Below are 19,514 nucleotides of genomic sequence, written 5' to 3'. Positions count from 1 at the left end.
AACTATTTTCAGCTGTCCAGGGGTTGGCCCGTTGAGCTGTTTTGATTTTATTTTTCTTACCCAGGAGTGGGGTGGGCAAGATGGAGGGGCTGTAGCTGTTCTTTGGTATTTTAGATTTTTTTTTTAACACTCTAGGGGAAAAAAAAAAAACACCTCTCCAAAGGAACACTGAAACCAAAGCCAAGTCATTTGAAACTCATGGCTTGTAGAAAGGAAAAAAGAAAAATTCTAAACCAAAATTTCTCCGCTTGTTTAACCTATCAGGAAACATTAAAATGTGTTATTTGAAAAGCAAACGTATTCTGAGAAGTCCACCTAAAGCAAGAGATGAATAAGATTCTGATAACTCAGAACTCTAAAACATATTTTGAAGAAACATTACTTTTCATTTGCTGATTTGGTGGTCAAGTTATTCCAGTCCTGAGCAGATCTCTGCTAAATGCTGCAGACAGAGACTCTTCTGTCTCCTGAGCTTAGGCAGAACAGAAGCATTAACACTTAATCGGATGCTGTCAAAACTGACTTGGGAATCAGGAAGGCTAAAGTGCTGTCCCAGCACCAGATGGCTGTGGCCCAGGCCTGGAAGGAGGCAGCTCTTATGGCCTGCTTGAAATCTGCTCTGCACACCCTGAGGCCCCGGAGTATCAGCAGGGTAATCTTTACCCCTGTGCTTAAATTAAATGTGTATTTCACACATAATTATAGGGTTCTGTGGGACTTCCAAGATGGTATCCACCTGAATTAATCATGCAAAGCTTCTATACAGGTAATTAACCTGGTAGAAATAGCTCAAGGCATTGAAATTACCAAAACTACTTCAATTGGGACATTGAAACAGACCTTGAAACCTCCTCAGTAGCCTAGCAAAGGGCGGGCTAACAAAGTCAAGCCCGCAGACAGTAGAGTGTGCCAGCCATCACCTGGCCACTCGCTTGAGGTACAAAGCTGTGGGTTTCACTCTTAGAACCACCGATTGGACACGGAGAGGGGATCAAGAAGGCACAGGGTAGAGAGCCAGGCAATTCAACTTAAAGAGCATTCAGAGGCTCAAAGAGAAGCCCGCTACATTTTCAAACAAGCAAGCTTGGAAATCAACTGACAGAGCTGTAACAATGCCTGACTCAAGGCCCCAGCTCCTGAGTTTCTGACTCCAGTGGGGATAGGAAATGGCTTTCTGGTATACTGGTCATCATGGGGGAGTGGTGGCTTCCAAGCAGTCCATGCTGTAACCTTGAATGCAGGACAAACCTTGGAAATAAGGGTAACAGAAGTTCCCTACATGGCTAAGAAAGTGCAGAATCTGAGGTCTGTCTGACCTTTCTAACAAGGTCCCAGCTGCTGCCACTGCTGTTACCCCTGACACCCCATTTTGATGTTTGCTACTTTAGGCCTTTAATATTCAAGGTATGTATTCTAGAGCAGCAATGTTGAGTCTTATCGAAGCTTGTTAGAAATTCCACAGCAGGCTGAATCCCGAATCGGGCAGTGCTTTTTCACTAGGACCCCCAAGTGACTGTCATCACACGAGTTTTGAGGTGGGTTGAGTTGGATCACAGCAGCAATCTGCAACCATAAGGACATACTGGAACCTCCCAGGAGTTTTACAACAGGTTGATTTCTGGGACCCAGCTCTACTGAGTACTGATCCCACTGCTCTTGGTGTAAGCTGAGCACCTAGAGATTTAAAATCTGCCCAGGTAATTCAGATAGAGAGCTAAGGGAGAAGCCACTGCTTTCCACCTTGCTAAATGTGTTTTTGGGAGCTTGCAGCAGTAGATGTCTTGCCTCAAAGGAGAACTTTCCCTAAGGCAGGAGCCTTTGCTACCCTGCTTGTTGCCTTTTGGGGTAGCCAGTCATGACAAGCATTCACGGCCAGACACCACAGGCCTGGAGAATGGAAAAGTGTCTTAGAATGTGAGTACTCTGGGTGTAAACGAGAATTACTAAAGGGGGAGGGGAAAAGCAGAGAACTGAAGAAGAAAAGACTTGAGTGTATAATTAGTATTCTTGGGAAGATATCGGAGGACACTGCAGAGATAAAACAGGGGGAAAAACCTGTTATGAAAAAAGGAGCAATCTGTGAATAAGGAAGTGTTCTCGGAGATGAAAACCATCGTTAAAATAAAATGCTCACCAGAGCAATAAATAGCAGCCTGAGTATTACAGAAGGAATTAGTGAGTTATGAAAGGGACTTTCCAAACGCCCAATGAACTGATTTAAAGTCCCCAATCATCCAGGGCCCTCTGTTGAACACTCTCAGGGGCCCTGCTCTAGCCGAGGACTCGGGAGAATCAGGTAATGTGGAATCCATCACAGCCGTGTCCCCAGGGGAGGCTGCTGAGCTGTCAGATTCAGGAGTCAGAGCACAGAAGATCCCATTAAGGATCCTCCCACCCCATGATGAACAAGATGGGTACGTCAGAACAAGCAATATGAAGTTCTTAGAAATAGCCAGGATTCAGCTAAACATGATGGGATGGGAGGTGACGTGCTGGTACACTGGTCACCACTTGTGAATGGTGACTTTCCAGCTGCCTGTGCTGTGGTCTTGAATACATGACAAATCTGTGGAATCGATTCTAGAACAGCATCTCCATGAGTCATAGATCAGAGGATGTAGATGACATGATGGATAAATCATTTCATGGGGACAAGGGCATTGCTAAGGTGATAGAGGCTCACCTAGCGTGAACAGAGCCTTGGGTTCCATCCTTAGCACCTCATAAACTAGGCATGTTACTGCATGCCAGAATTCTGGAAGTTCAAGGAGGATCAGATTCTGATTCTGGAGGATCAGAAGTTCAAGGTCATCCCTGGCTACATGTGAAGTGTGAGGCCAGCAGTAGACACCGTCTCAGAATACTAAAGTATATGATTTCATAGTTTTCCAGGCTTACTTACACCAGACAACAGCCTTCAGTGTCTCTCTGTAAAACATCTTGTCATTCTCAAAAGACCACACAATCCCTGGAAACATTCTGAATTCTCTTCCTCTCACCCTTACACCAACCCTAAACCCCATTAACCTGTACATTTAATATAGATAAAACCATAGAATATTTATTTATTGTGATTGGCTTCTTTAATTTAAAAAAAATGTTTTCAAGGTCTATCCATATTGTAGTATGCATCAGTACATCCTTAACTTGGGATGATTAATCTAGACACTGTGTGTGTGTGTGTGTGTGTGTATTTCAGGTACCTGTGTGTATGCAGTTGTGCATGCGAATGTGTGTGGAGACCAGGGGTATCTTCAGGAGCCATTCACCATGTGTTCCTTCATCTTTCCTTTCTTTTGTTTTTAAAGTAAGTAGCATAAAGATTTTATTTTATTTTATTTTATTTTAGTGTATGTGTGTGTGTATGTGTGTGTGTGTGTGTGTGTGTGTGTGAGAGAGAGAGAGAGAGAGAGAGAGAGAGAGAGAGAGAGAGAGAGAGAGAGATGGTGTATGCAAGGGGAACTCAGAGGGTAAGTTTCCAGTCTTCTTCCACCTTGGGGCCTAGGGATTGAACTCAGGTTGTTGGCTTCTGCGGCAAGCACCTATAACCCACTGAGCCATCCTGTGAGACCCCCACGATGTTTGTTTGTGAACTCTCCCTTGGGTCATATGGTATCTGTGTTTAGCATTGTAGGGCACTGCCAGGCTGTTTCCAAAGCACCATTTTACAACCAAACCAGCAATATCTGAGCATTTTAGCATTCCTATAGCCTTTACACAGCTTATTTTGGCTGTTTAATTTTGACCACCAGTGTGAACTCATATCTGCTTGTGTGTGTGTGTGTGTGTGTGTGTGTGTGTGTCTGGTGTTTGAACCAAGGTCCTCTCACATGCAAGGTGGATGCTCTATCATTGAGTTATAGGTACAGCCCTCCTTACTGTGGTTCTGATTTACAATTCCGTGGTGTCGAATTTTGTTTAGTATCTCTGCATGCTTGTCCACAAAGCCTCCATCTTGTCTCAGACTCTGTCCTGGAAACCTGGAGTAGAGAAAGTGTTACTTTCTTTGCGGCTTTTGGGGATTGGCAATGACCACATAGTGATAGAGAATGACAAAGAAGAGCAACATGTCCTGTGTTGTTGAAAATTAAACATCCAAGGTCATCCTGACCCCTCTTAGCACTTGACAGTGCTTTCTGCATACAAGCATAAGCTAGGTGACCTGCACTTTCCCCTAAGGGCTGCATGGTCTTGGTAGTTTCATTTTGCTCTGTTATTAATCTTGGCTTAATACCTGTGCCTACGATGTGAGGTCAGAATGCTGTTCGGTTGGTTCGTGTGGCTATCTAGTTGTATTAACATCATTTGCTGTGGAAATTATCCTTTCTCCCATTTTACTGAATTTCAATTGGCCATAAATGCAAGTCTCTGGGCTCTGTTCTGTTCAATTGGTCTGTCATCCTGATCTATCCATCCTAGGTCAGGGCACAGGATTGTAGTTGGTTATTGGGAAGTGTAATTCCTCTGACTTCATTTTCTTTCTTCTAAGAGGTTTTTAAAATTCTGGGTCTCTTGCATTCTCTATACACATTTGTAATCAGTCTGTCCACTTCTGGGGTGCAGGGGAAAGGCACTGAGATCTCATTAGAGCTTACATTGGCTCTGCACACCCTTGCCAGGTGCATTACCGTCTAAACAATATTCTCCTGACCTTGGGATGATACTGTCACCCTAAGGAATTATTTCTATAAGACTTAATTTCTTTCAAAAGTCAGTTGATATTCTTCAGAGTACAATTTCATACAAGATTTGTGAACTTCATCCCTAAATTTTTATTCTTTTTGAAGTGATCATAAAGGAAGTTGTTTTCTTAATTTTATATTCAGATTTTTATTAGTAGCATATAGAAATATGATTGAGTTTTAAACATTGTCCCTCAGCTCAAATAGATGTTTTTTGAGATTAGTCAGAATTTTCTTTCTTTTTTTTAAAGATTTATTTATTTATTATATATAACTACACTGTAGCTGTCTTCAGACACCCCAGAAGAGGGCATCAGATCTCATAACAGATGGTTGTGAACCACCATGTGGTTGCTGGGATTTGAACTTAGGACCTCTGAAAGAGCAATCGGTGCTCCTAACCACTGAGCCATCTCTCCAGCCCCCAGAATTTTCTATCCATAAGATCTTAAAAAAAATCTTTAAAAAAAACAAAATAGAACAAAACAAAACATAGCACTATGTTTTTATTTTATAATCTGAATATTTGTTTTGTTTTTTTGTTTTGTTTTTGTTTTTTTCTAATTGCTTTAGCTACCACTTTCAGCATAAACCCACAAGAGGGGACACCCTTGCCCGGTTGCTCACCTTGGGAAGATATCAGTCTTTTACAGTAAGCTGCTGTTAGTTGCTAGGGGCTAGTAGACACCATTGCCATACTGAGTAAGCTTCCCCAAAGACCCCCCACATCCTTGGAAATTGTGATTAAAATAAACTGTATAGACAAAAGAATGAAGTAAGCAGGCACAGTTAAGGTTGGCTTTATGTTGAGATTATCCTGGCCCAATGTAATCAGAAGAGTCCCTAAATGTGAAGAAATATAGCAGCAGATCCAAGAGAAATGCTGTGTTGCTAGTTTTGATAACAGAAGAAAGGGATTATGACCCGAATAATGTGGACAGTCTCCAGAAGCAATGAAATCTTTTCTGTTTTAAGCCTCCAAATAGAACACAGCCCTGCTGACAGCTTTTGTTACAGAAGGCCAGAAGTGACGAGCATCTAAGCTGCATAATAAACTCATCTAAACCCTAGCTCCTTACACTGTAGGTTGTAACCCCCTGTGGGGTTATATAACTGTGTGTGGTTATGTCTGAAAAAAAAATTGGCAACAGAAAATGTTTTCTGAATGTACAACAACCAAAATTTAACTCAGAATCAAACGTGTAGTAGATGCAGTGTGTCCCTGGCAGTACTTGTCCATATTGGATAACACAACTGTTATTGTTTTAGTCAGGTTTCTCTAGAGTCACAGAACTTATCGGTAGTCTCTATATAGTAAGGGAATTTGTTGATGACTTACAGTCTGTAGTCCAACTCCCAACAATGGTCAGCAGCAGCTGTGAATGGAAGGCCAAGGATCTAGCAGTTGCTCAGTCCCACAAGGCAAGCAGGCGAAGAAGAGAGAATCTTCCTTCTTCCAATGTCCTTATGTGGGTCTCCAGCAGAAGGTGTGGCCCAGATTAAAGGTATGTGCCACCATGCCTGGATCTGTGACTTGCTTTGTCCCAGATGATCTTGAACTCGGAGATCTCCTTGCCTAAGTCTCCTGGGATTCATAGCCACTATGCCTCAAGATCTCCATGCTAAGATCGAGGTCAGAAACTTGTATCTCCCAGCCTCAAGATCAGGATGAGCCTTCCAATTCTGGATTGTAATTCATTCCAGATATAGTCAAGTTGACAACCAGGAATAACCACTACAGTTATGAACACACAACATGTACAACTTGGCCTGTGTGTTCCTTCGCACCATGCAGTACCAACCTACACCCTGATTCATCTTTGAAATTGTCATGTTATGATTTGTAGTTGTTTTTACGGTACAATACAAAGTTCTTTGCACATTGATTCCCATGAAATTGGGGTTTCTTTGGGATCCTAGATAAACGTTCAGAGAGTGAAAATATTAGTGTTCACATCACAACTTAAAAGAAGGTGCATCTTCTCAGAGGTTTCAGCCCAAGGTTGGCTATATCTGCTGCTTTAGACCTAAGGCCACATGGAATATTAAAGCTATAGGAACATGTAGGAAGAACTCTCTCCGAGAGAGTTCTTTACCTCTCTCTCCGAGAGAAGGGTGGAGGAGGAGAGGAAGAAGCAGAGAAAAGAAGAGGGGGGATTGAGAACACAAGAAAGAGTGAGCAGGCATGTATGCCTGCGAACAGCTCCCACAGGCACAGTCTTAGATTCTTAGTGACCTACTTCCTCCAACTAGGCCTACCTCCAAAACTTCCCATCCCATTCAAGTAATGCCTCAAATTAGAATCTACCTGTGCCTCAATCCATGAAGGACAGAGCTTTCATGAGCCTATCAAAAAACGAATAAGAGAAAACATACCCAGGCTGGACAACCCCCAGATCTGACATCATTCAAGTCTCAGTCCAGCTGGGTCATAACCTCCCAGTTACTTAAGCCCATCTACTCCTGATTTCTCATAACCTAGTCTGAGTTCTTATCATTTCCAATAGAAAGTGTTCTGTCTAATGCAAGGATTCCCAGGAAAGGATCAGTTAAATAAATTATAGAGAATCTAAGTAAATTATAGAAATTTAAAATACATGTTTCAGGGGCTAGAGAGATGGCTCAGCAGTTGAGAGCACTGACTGCTCTTCCAGTGGTCCTGAGTTCAAATCCCAGCACCCACATGATGGCTGACAACAATCTGTAATGAGATCTGATGCCCTCTTCTGGTGTGTCTGAAGACAGCTACAGTGTACTTACTTATAATAAATAAATAAATAAATCTTCAAAATAAAATACATGTTTTAAGGAAAAAATTCATTCAAGCATTGCAATAGTTTTATTATGTATATATAAAATGTATTATTTATATACATATATTAAATGTATTTTTATTATACTAATGTACATTATATATATACATATGTAATATATATTTATAAAATCATTAAAAATATACCAAAAGGCTAGTGTTGATTCATATCTGACTTCCACAATGTTTACTTTTTCTTTTATCTCTGATTGTTATCTGACACACATATATTCTTTTATTTATTTATTTTATTTGTTTCTCCCTCCTAAATGGCTTTTGTTTTGTCCTATTCTTTCCTTAGTAAAATCTGGACACCTTAGACTCTTCCATTATGCCGTCTGGTGAAAATAGTATAGTGGTTTGAACTGAGAATGGCCCTCATAGGCTTACATGTTTGAATACTTCAGCCACAGTTGGTGGAACTGTTTGGGAAGGATTTGGAGGTAGGGCTTTAAAAACTTTAAAAAATCTCCACCAAATGTTTTGCAGGAAAGACCAGTAGGGGATCTGACATTCAAAACCCTATATAACTGGACCTCTTCAAGTTGGTGTCATTGTAAAATATGTACCTAGGACTTGTCAGAGCTCGCTGAATGAAAGTGTTGTTGGCATTGGTGATGATTGATATTGAAGATCACCTTGATTATAGAAATTGCTGTTGCTATGATTGTGTCTGAATTTCAGCTAGATCATACTTTAATCCAGGGAGCATCTGCATTTTGGCCAGACCATATAGACCTAGAAGGTCTTTGAATGCGATCCCTTGCCAGAGCAGCCATTTTGCTGGATTAAAGTTCCTCTACAGTCCCAGACTGGATACACAGGAAATACAAACTGAGCAATGGCATTCACCTCTCTCTACTTCTTGATTGTGACTGCAGTGTGACCAGGGGCCTCATGGCCCTGCCCTCATACCGTCTCTACCACAATTCCAAACTGGAATACATTCCAAACTGAGAGCCAAAGTAAATCCTTCCTACCTCAAGTTACTTTCATCAGGTATTTTGTCCCAACAATGGGAAAAGTAACTATTTCAAGGATTGACCACAAAAGTATTCCATCTGAATTCTCACTTTTAGAATTAATGAATGGTGAACTAGACCTTTAGAGAGAATTAAGTTCTCCCTCACCTGAGATAAACTACAGATCCATGTTGTGCACCACTCAGGAACATTGGAAGTGTCCCAGTGTATGCAGATGGACATTTAGTACATTTTTTCCCAACGAGATAAGAAAAAATTACTATTGCTATGATAAAACTATGAGCAAAAGCAACTAGAGGAGGCAAGGGCTTTTTTCTCTTCCATTTCCACATCAAAGTCCAACATCAAAAGAAGTCAGGGCCTAAACTCAAAGCTGAAACCTGGAGACAGGAACTAAAGAAGAGGCCATAGAGGAATGCTGCTTACTGGTTTGCTCTGCATGGCTTGCTCAGCTTTCTTCCTTTTACAACTGAGGACCACTAGCCTGGTGGTAGTGCAACCTACAGTGAGCTGGGTCCTCCCATAACAATCATTAATCAAGAAAATGCACCACAGGCTTGCTCACAGGCCAATCTTGTGGGGACATTTTTCTAAGAGAGTCTCTCCTCTTAAATGACTCTAGATTGTGTCAAGTTGACAAAACTCTAGCCAGCACAGGGAGAGGGAAATTAAAGATACATGGCTATGATAAAGCGATATATGACACCACTCCAATTTAGTATTGTATAGTTATTTGTTAGGGTCACCATAATGAAGCATTTCAGAGACAGTGACTTGGATGACAGGATTCCTATCTTAAAATCTGGAGGCTCGTAGGCAGGGGCAAGCACAGTTTCTTTCCTCCCTAGCCCCAGATTTCTTAAGCATAAATGACACATATCTTTATTTTTCCCAACACTTTAATGGTATACAGCACACACACTGCAATATAATCAAGGTTATGTCATTAATGTGCCTTCCATTTTGCATGCTTAACCTTTTACAATAAACGTTGTGATGATTTGAATATGACCCCCTCCTCCATAGGCTCATGTGTTTGAACAACCAGTCACCACTGGTAACATTATTTGGGAAGGTTATGGAACCTATAGGAGGTAGAGCCTTGCAGGAAGATGTCTGTGACTGTGGGTAGGCTTTGAGGCTTTAGAGCTGGGGCTGTACTTCCCATTCTTGCTCTGCTTTCTGAGTGCAGCTGAAATTTGCTCAGCCAGCTTCCTGGTGCTATTGCCATGACCTCTCTGTTCCCATCTCATCCATACCATGATACACTCCATCCCTCTGGATCTGTGAAGTGAAATAAATCCTCTCTCCCTTAAGTTGTTTTTGTCAGGTATTTTATCACAGCAACAGAAATGAAACCAGTACAAGAAAATCAGTACAAGTATCTACTGTATAAAAAAAAATTCCAAGAACATAGCACATTATTATTAACTGTAGTAACAGTGATGTATGATAGGTCCCAGAACTTATTTGTTTTAACCTGAACTTCTCACCCTCTAGTCAATCCCCAAATTCTCAATAACCCTGGGTCCCTATAACCACTGCTCTTACTTCCTGTTTATCTGAGTTCAGCCTTTCTAATTCCTAGAGATAAGCAAGATCCTGCAATAGCTGTCTTTCCCTGACTTATTTCTGCCGATGCAAAGTCCTCCAGCTTCACCCACATTGTTCTTAGTGACGGATTTATTTCTCAAACACAATAGGATTCTACTATGTATATACAGTTCATGTTTCTTTATCTACCTGTCTATTAATAGACACTGAGGTGTCCCCATGACTTGGCCATTGTATCCAGTGATTCGACACTTTGTCATTAATGTGTCTCTAATGACCATGAGAATGCCACTTACTTTTAATCTTACTGATTTAATTTTCTTTGGATGAATATCCAGTAGTGGATTTGATAGAGCACATCGTAGTTCTGTTTAAAAATATATCTTTGAGGCAGTGTCTCATATATTTTAGGCTTGCCTTGAACTCAATATATAGTTGAGGGATAACCTTGAACTTCTGACAGCCCTGCCTCTATCTCCCAAGTGCTGAAATTAGTTTTTGTAGTGCTGGGAATTGAACTCATGGCAGCATGCATGCTAATCAAGCACTAACAACTAAACTATATATCTCCAGTACCTTGCTCTCTAATTTTAAATAATAAAAAAACTCCATATTACTTCCTACAGCAACTATACTAAATCGCATTCTTAACAGTGTATAGGAGTACCCTATGCTACATCCTCAGCACTCATAGTCACTTACTATTTATTTCCTTCCTTTCTTCCTTCCTTCCTTCCTTCCTTCCCTCCCTCCCTCCCTCCCTCCCTCCTTCCTTCCTTCCTTCCTTCCTTCCTTCCTTCCTTCCTTCCTTCCTAACTTATAGGTTCCCTCATTGTGAAGCCAGGCTGTCTTCAATTCATGATCCTCCTGCCTTAGCCTCCCCAGTGCTGGGACTAAGGTTGTGACCCCCAAGTGCACCCCATCTTTCATTTGTCTTTTTGATACTAGCCAGTCTCACACATGTAAGGTGATCATTCATTGTGGATCTAATTTATATTCTACTAGATTGGTGACACTGAATTTTTTTTAAACATTCTTACTGTGATTTATACACAATCTTTTGGGAAATGTATCCACAAGTCCTTTGCTCATTTCCCAATAGGGCTGTTTGTTTTCTTGCCATAGAGGGTTTTTTGTTTTGTTTTGTTCCATATATATTTGGAATACCAACTTTTTATATACATAAAATAGTGTGTGTGTGTGTGTGTGTGTGTGTGTGTGTATGTGTGTGTGGTGCTCTTCCATGCCAAAGCCATGGAACAACTATTAGGAGTTGGTTTTCCTCTACTACCAGGTAAAACCCAAAAAGTGAACTCAGTTCATAAGGCTTGGTGGCAAGCGCCTTTACCCACAGAGACTTTTCACTGGCCAAGGGATATCAGCCTCTTCAAACATGTATTCTACAACTGCTTCTTCCTCTTTTTGAGTTGTCCCTCTACTCTTGGTTCTGTAAAAGTTCTTCTCTTGGACAAAGTCCCTATGTCTATTTTCACTTTGGTCACATTTAGGGACATATAGCCTCAATGTCACAATGGCCACAGGCTCCCCTCCTATGTTTATAGCTCCAGATCTTATACTTAAATGCATTCCAAGTTGAGTTTTGTATATGCTTTAAGTTAAGGATCTAAGTCCAGTCTCCATGGCTCTTATACACGTGTGGAACTCAGAGGATAATTTATGAGAATGGGTTCTTTCTACCCTGTGGGTCCTAGGGATTGAGGTCATGTCCTTAGGCATGGTGGCCTTTGCCTTTACCATCTTACAATTTATCCACCTTATTTTCTGAAGACGGAGTCTCTTGCTGAACTTTTAGCTCACCAGTTTGTCAGTCTTGCTAACCAGAAAGCCCAGAATTCCTCCTATTTATGCTTCCTGAGTCTGGAATTACAGGTGGACACTACCATACCCAGCTGGAATTACAGGTGGACACCACCACATCCTGCTGGAAATTACAGGCAGACACCACCACATCCAGCTGGAAATTACGGGCAGACACCACCACATCCAGCTGGAATTACAGGTGGACACCACCACATCTAGCTGGAAATTACAGGTGGATATCACCACATCCAGCTGGAAATTACAGGTGGACACCACCACATCCGTCTGGAATTACAGGTGGACACCACCACATTTGGTTGGAAATTACAGGTGGACACCACCGCATCCACTGGAAGTTACAGGTGGACACTACCATATCCAGCTGGAATTAAAGGCTGATACCACCACATCCAGCTGGAATTGCAGGTGGACACCACATCCAGCTTATACACAAGTTCTGCAAAATCTCAAACTCAGGTTTTAGTATATTTTGAAATCATAGAGTATAATTCCTTAAAACTTGTCCCTTTTCCTGTAGCTTGGTGAGACTTCCAGTGGAGGGAGAAGAATGCCAACCCACCCACAAAATCTTTGACCCAAAATTCATCCTGCCTACCTAAGATGTGCAGGAATAAAGATGGGGCAAAGACCAAGGGAATGGCCAACCAGTGACTGGCCCAACTTAAGACCCATCTCATGTGAGAGAGTCAACCCCTGACACTATTAATGATACTCTGCTACGCTTGCAGAGAAGAGCCTAGCATAACATCTCCTGAGAGGATTCATCCAGCAGCTGAAAGAAACAGAAAGCAGAGACCCATAAGCCAAACATTAAGTGGAGTTCAAGGAGTCTTGTGGAAGGGAGAGGGAGTCTTATGGAAAGTGGGGAGGACTAAGGAAGCTGGCGGGGTCAAGGACACCACAAGAAGATCTACAGAGTCAACTAACCCAGGCCCAGGGGCTCACAGAAAACTAAACCACCAACCAAAGAGTTTGCATGGTCTGAACCTAAACCCACCTACACATTTATAGCAGATGTGAAGTTTGGTCTTCATGTGGGTCCTCTAACAACTAAAGCAATGGCTGTCTCTAACTCTGTTGCCTGCCTTTGGATCCTTTTCTCCTAGCTGGGCTGCCTTGTCTGGCCTCCTAGGGAAAGGATGTAGTTAGTCATGCTGCAATTTGATGGTCCAGGATGGGTTGGTACCCATGGGGTGGGGGACTTCCTCAAAGAGGAAGAAATAATGACAGAAGGGGGATGTGAGGGTGGGACTGGAAGGAGAGGAGGGAGGGGGCTTCGGTCAGAATGCAAAGTGAATACATAAATAAATTAATGAAAAAATGTCCCTTTTGATTAAGATTTCTCCAGGTATTTGCATTTGCATGTACTTAAGAATTTTAATATTTTTCTTCCTTTTCTTAAGATAGCACTGGAATTTCAATAGAGATTCCACTGTATCTGTATGCTTTCAATGGTTTGGGTTAACAACATTACTTTATCCAACCCATCAACAAAGTCTAGGGTGGTGCATACCTGAATGGTAGAGCACTCTCCTGAGTGAAGGCAGTCTAGCTTTTCACTTGCGTGGTCTTCACTTTTTTCTTTTTTATCATGCTTTACAGTATTTTATGTGTGAATCCTTTACCTTCTTGGTCAAGTTTATGCCTAAATACTTTTTATTTATTTACGTGTTAATAAATGGGATAACTTAATTTATTTTCCCACTACCTTACTACTGGTGCATAGAGATACTACTGTTTTGAATCATAGTGATGAGTGGGCACCATTCCCTTGTCTCTTATGTGTTGGCATGTACGACTTTATTACACTGAGAGAGATGTTCCTTCTATACCTCATTTGCTTTTATTGTTTATGTGTGATCTGAGTGGGTCTGAGGTTTCCCTGAAGAAGCAGAAGTGACATTAATGACCAAAACTTATGCCTGAGGATGCCAGCATGCCCTTCCTAATGGCCACCAAGTCCTCACAGTTACAAGCATCAACTCTTCTTATATTTGATGCTTCTCTCTCTCAAGTGATTCCCTAGCTGATGCAAAATTTGATACCTGAGACTGGGATAACTAGCATAGCCAGCATCTAAATTGTGGGTGCCACCTTGGATAACGGAAAGAGGCAGAGGGCTTCAGGAGCACATGGACAGAAAAGCCTAAACTTCCTTGAACAGTCTGTTAGTGGAAATGTGGGTGTTAAAGTCAGTCGGCGAGGGCTCAGGAAGAGGTGAGGATCGTGGGAAGCTTATATTGCCATACACACATATCGCATGCAGAGTTGTTGGAAATGTGAATGTTAAAGATGCTGTTAAGGAAGGCTCAGGATGTGGGCTGGGGGTGGTAGTGGTGGGTGGGGATTTGTTACTGAAGCCTAGAGGCAAGAAGATTCTGTTGCATAGTTGCAGAAAGTACATCTGAATTTCATCCCATGGTTATAAGAATAGAGAAGTTGGCTATTTAGCTAAGATTTCTCAGCAAAGTGTAGACGGTGCAGCTGGCTTCCTCTTTACTGATTATGAATAATGTGAAACACAATGAGAAAATCTGCTAAGCAAAAAAGAAACGGAACCATGAAGCATGGCTTGATGGTTTGAGACATTCTCAGCCTAGTGAAATGACAAAAGATAAGATAAAATAAAATAAAGGCAGCATCAAGAGGAAAGATTCACGGTCAGGATATTGTGCTATCACAAGAAAGCCAAGGGTGTGGTTGGCCAGCCTCTTGCTAGTGCTGAAATGATTAAGGGCATGACACGTGCTTACACTCAGTCATCTCAAGACAAGCCGAACAGAGAAGTGGGATTATCCAGAAGCATCCGTAGAGGATCCTCTCATCTGACGGCTCAGATCTCTGAGATACAAGGGTTTTGAGGATGTAGTGCAGCAGAAATAGTGCCAACTATGACTGAGAGAGACAAAGAAAAGATTAAATAAAGGGCCGCCATCTGCTTCCAACAAGCTAGAGGCAGCACCAGGACCACAGCGTCACCAGCAGCAGCTGCCCATCACTGCTCAGAAAGACGGGGCCCACTCAGAGGGCAGACCTCTAGGCAAATAGAACTTTGAGGCCCTAAGAATTGCCCCATGCCTGAAATCCAATGCAATCCATCTTCATAGATCTTGAAATTTCTTGGGAAGTCATGACTCCCGTATTCCTCCATACCCCCTCTCCTGGAATAACCATTACACTGTGCCCGTGTGTTAAATCTGGGGTTGGACAGCTTGTTTTCTAGTTTGCAAGTGTCTGGACAGGGAGGTGGATCATACTCAGAATCTTCCCACACCTGATTTAGATGGTGATATTTTACAATGTAATAGGGTTAAACTTTTAGGGTGTGACTATATTTTGCATGTAGATTCATGTGAAGTTTTGGAGGCCAAGGGCCAAATTTGACTGAACATTTCCTATGTAAAAGATATCTAAATCCCACAAAGTAGTGTTACCTGGGTGTGGTTACTTTGTGTGGCACAAAGGGTTCTGGAAATGTGGCTAATGATCTCAAGATGGGTAGATTATCCCAGACCATACAAGAAGACTTCTAATGGAATCATGTGTCCTTCTAAGAGGGAGACAGAGGAGTGGGGGAGGCTTCAAAATACAGAAAAGAAATGTTGCAGGCTGGCAAGATGGGTAATCAGAGAAGCCGATTGCCTGCTGATTGTCCTGAGTTTGACTCCACATTCAAAAATGTCTGTGTCCCGGATGGTGCTAGCTGATCTGTGATCCCAGTGCTGGGCAGGCAGAGACTTGGGGATCCCCAGGGCTGGCTGTCTAACCAGCCTAGGCCTACTTAGAAAGTTCCAGGTCAACAAGAGATACTGTCTCAGAGAGAAATCAGTAGATGGTGCTTGAGGAACAATATCAGAGGCTTCTTACAGACTCCAAACACATGCATGTGAATCTGTGTGAACACACACACACACACACACACACACACACACACACACTACATTGATCTGCTTTAGGGAACTGTTTAGGGAAGATGTTTGGGGCTTTGAGGATAGAGAAAAGGCTCCATGAGCCAAGAAAAGCATATGGAGAATAGAAGCTGGAAAAGACGACGAGTACAGGCGCAGACATGGGGAAAGAGGGGGTGGATCCCCTCCTAGGGTTTCCAACACAAGCCCTGCTGACACTTGCTTTTTGGCCAGTGAAACTAATTGCAGAGTTCTGGCTTCTGAAATGGTGAAAGAATAAGTCTGCATGCTAAATCATTGAATTTGTGGTAATTTGTTCTAGTAGCTAAAGGAAACTAACACAGTATATAAGGCAATATTGATTACAGCCTCACATGCATGTGAATGTGTGCGCGCACATACACACACACACACACACACACACACACACACACTGAAAAGGAACTCTGATATTGCATTTGTAAAGCTTACATTTGTATTTCAAAGTGGGGTCAGTCTACACTTTTTTCCTTACCTTCCTCCCCCAACCTTTTTTGTTTGTTTGAGACAGGACCACAGATGGCCAAAGCTAGTCTTAAACTAAAGATGACCTGGAACTTCTGAACTTCCTGCATCTATCTCTGGAGTGCTGGAATGAGAACCTTGGGGCTTTGTACCTGATAAGTAAATATTCTACTAACTGGACCATGTTCCCACCCCACTACTCATCCACATTGATCAATTTATATTTTCCTAGTCAGTCTCTCATTTATCTAGGCTATCAGATGAACAGCATAATTTAGGAAGTATGTCTATAATTTCTTAAATGCCATATATACTTAGGAGCGCATCTCTCTTTTCTTTTATTCTAATCTTGAATAATTATGCCTTCCCTCTCCTTTAATTTACTACTTGGTGAACAATTTGTTTCATTACCACCCTCTTCCATTCAGCTATCCAACTTAATTTCGTGTTTTTAAATGTGGTGATTAGATAAATGTTTTCCTTTATCGTGGTCCCTCCTGCTTTCCTCGTTCTTTTCGTTGCTTCTGCCGGCACTAAACATTTCATTGCTTAACACGCGCCAGAGTTTTCAATTGATAACTTAATTCATTGCTCATTTCCACGTTTTCTTGTTTGGTAATTGAGACATTTAAGTCTATACATTCCCTTCCAAGCTCAACTTTGGCTACATCCTATAAGTTTCAACATGTAGTAATCACAATATTAAAATTTGCCAGGCAACTCCATAATTGTCATTTTTATTCCAAGCAGTTAGAAGATTTTGGTTATTCTCCCATTATCTTTTTATAGTAGCATTTAATTATGATCAGAGGATATAATTTATTCTTGCTGTACATTTTGGAATAGTTCAGACTAAGATATACATTTGTACAAATAGTCTATGAGTATGAAAAGACCGTCCACTCTCTAGTCTGGGGATAGATATTAATAGTAGTATTAATAATAGATAGTCTTCATTCTTCAAATTATTCAGCTCCTTTGGATTTTTTTTCCTAGTGTGACTGTCAGAGCCTGAAGAAAATAATGCTTATGAGATGGGACTTTTATTCTACAGAAGTTTCTGTGTTCGTGTCAGTTGAATAGCAATGGGGTAGGCTGTCTGCCAGGGTGTAAAAATAGGGCTCAGCAGTCCTCCCGCTCCTGGCACGCCCTGCAAAAATGTCTCTCGGTTTGTTTTCCCAGTAGAATCTCTTTGGGTTTTTAATATCCAAGCCTTATTGAACCTATGTATTTGCCTATATATATTTAGCTGATGTTTACATAGGAGATAATGATGTTTACATACCCAAGCCAACCTCAAGTCAACATTTTAACTAAATAACACGCAAAAGAGTCTTAACTCCCTTTCTAAATACAAACAGTAGAACAACAGACTCATGTGCAGATGTTTCAACAAGCTCGGAAGCGGCCATAGATACATAGACATGCACACTGAATCTCCACAAAGGTCATAGGAATCGCACATGCATGCTGTTGTATCTGAAGCAGCTGGTTTTGTTTTCTGGCTGTTGTTTATTGAGATCTGACCTGCCCCCCCCCCCCCCCCCGTGACATTCACCTTTAAAAAGTACACAGTTTTAGGAATCACATAACCACCACAGTATATAAGATATAACACATTTTAATCACTCCAAAATGTCTCCTGTACACCTCTCCCGTCTTCCCATCCCCAGTCCCTGACAAGTTATAAGCAACTCATATTACTATAATTGACCTTCTCGTAAATGGGCGCATATAGTAAATAGACTCTTAGGTCTGCCTTCTTTCACCCAGTCCAGGACATTTGACAGTCACTCATGTTGATATGTGTGTGCTCATTTTTTATTGCTAGTAACCTTCCATTGCATGGAAAGCCATGATTCGTTTATCCAGCCCAAGCTGAAGAAAATGTGCGTGAGTCAGCCAAGATTCTGACTTATAAAAAAGGCCATTATAAACATCAACACACAGGTTATGTATGACTGCACCTCTGGATAGCTCTTTAGAGAGGGATGCTCTGGGCCTGGAGATTTTTGCATATTTAACTTTATAAGAGGCTGTAACACTGTTTTTTCAAAGTGGTTGCATCACTTTAGGTTCCCAGCAGTGATGACGGAGAGCCCATGCCTTCCCATGTCCTCAGCATTTGGTATTATCAACGTTTTAAATGTCAGCTGTGGCCAGGATGACAGCTCAGTCTATAAATGGCTTTGCCTTGGAGTCTCATGAAGGCCTGAGTCAGAGTCCTACAACATGTGTAAGGAAACTAAGCAATAGAGCTTCCCTCTTATCCTAGCTCTGGAAAGGCAGACAGGTGGATTCCCGGTTTCAGTTTCAGGCCAGTGAGACACCCTGTCTCCGGAAACAAGGTAGAGGAAGGCTAGCTCCCTGAGAAATGATAGACAAGCACCTACCATTTCCTCTAAGGCCTAAACAACAGCGCAAAGTCTACTGTAGGGGCCACTGAGGTCAGTAGGCTTCCTTACGGAGCACGCTTTGGGAGTTACTGACAGGATCTGGATGATCCCAAAGCAGTTGTACCACTAGAGCCTCACCTCCACATAGATGATGCCTCCCTCACAGCTGCAAAGATAACCTCCCACAGTCTCTATGTTCTCCAGACCTCCTGAGACCACAGGGCCACGTGCAATTAGGGCAGAATGACAGAAATGAGCAGGAGGAGTAGGAGAGAGCTGCCAGAATCTCAGGTGAGGGTCTAATGTCCCTCATCACCCACTCCCTCTATTTGAGAACACCAGCAGTCAGCAAGGTGCTACTTGTGCGGAGCCACACCTGCTCTGATGAAGACGACAGCTGCTCTGCCCAGAGAACAGCATTCTACAGTAATAGCATCTGAGAAACAACACCTGATGGTGTCCTCTGCCTCCATACTTATGTGTATACAACACAGGCATGCATGTACACACACCCACACATACACATGCACTCCCTTTCTCTGTCTCTCTCTCTGTCTGTCTCTCTCTCTGTCTCTCTGTCTCTCTCTCTGTCTCTCTCTCTCTCACACACACACAGAGAGAGAGAGAGATAGAGAGAGAGAGAAGAGAGAGAGAGAGAGAGAGAGAGAGAGAGAGAGAGAGAGAGAGAGTCTGCTATTCTCACAAATCTAGAGTGCATCTCCCTAAGGGCTGATGAGGACTAAGATCTTTTGATCTGCCATATATTTTCTTTGATGAAGTCTCTATTTAAATCTTCTATTCCTTTTAAAATTGGATTATTTATTTTCTCAAAT

This window comes from Apodemus sylvaticus, chromosome 7 (genome assembly GCF_947179515.1).
Source record: "Apodemus sylvaticus chromosome 7, mApoSyl1.1, whole genome shotgun sequence".
Lineage (NCBI taxonomy): Eukaryota > Metazoa > Chordata > Mammalia > Rodentia > Muridae > Apodemus > Apodemus sylvaticus.
This window is presented reverse-complemented; position numbering follows the sequence as displayed.